The sequence below is a fragment of the Etheostoma spectabile genome, chromosome 13 (assembly GCF_008692095.1).
Source record: "Etheostoma spectabile isolate EspeVRDwgs_2016 chromosome 13, UIUC_Espe_1.0, whole genome shotgun sequence".
NCBI classification, from domain to species: domain Eukaryota; kingdom Metazoa; phylum Chordata; class Actinopteri; order Perciformes; family Percidae; genus Etheostoma; species Etheostoma spectabile.
The window spans coordinates 18,959,967-18,960,468 of record NC_045745.1 but is presented as its reverse complement, the minus strand read 5'-3'; positions in this window follow the sequence as shown (position 1 = coordinate 18,960,468).

Sequence of the window (502 nt, the reverse complement as noted above, 5' to 3'; positions counted from 1 at the left end):
CTCAAAGTTGAGCACTAAAGGAGGTAAGAAGCTAACATTATATCCAGTATGCTTCTCTCCTGCAACACACAGAGGAGATTTAGTTAGATCCCAAATGGGAGTGAGACGGTTACATGTAAGAGTAGCAATGGAGAAGATACTGGCCCTCATTTATGAAACGTGCGTACGACCTAAAACAAAAGTGCCTACTACATTTGAGTTAACAGTTGAGTTTTGCTTAACTTGGAAACATTGCTCATAGCTCACTGTCAACTGTACCTTTGACAACAACTTTAAAATCAGGAGGGAGCTCCAGACAGAGTTGGATCTCTCCCCCCTGTGCCGACTCCGCCTGGTGGAACTCCTCCTCATCATAGATACTTGCTAAAGCAAGCAGCTCATCCTCCTGGGCTTCCTTGTCCTCAGACATTTACATTCCTGCAATGAAAACATGGTGTGTGTTTACACACAGCTAACGCAACTTTGTTGCGACATTGACGTCAGCTTGCTTTTGCTAACGTAA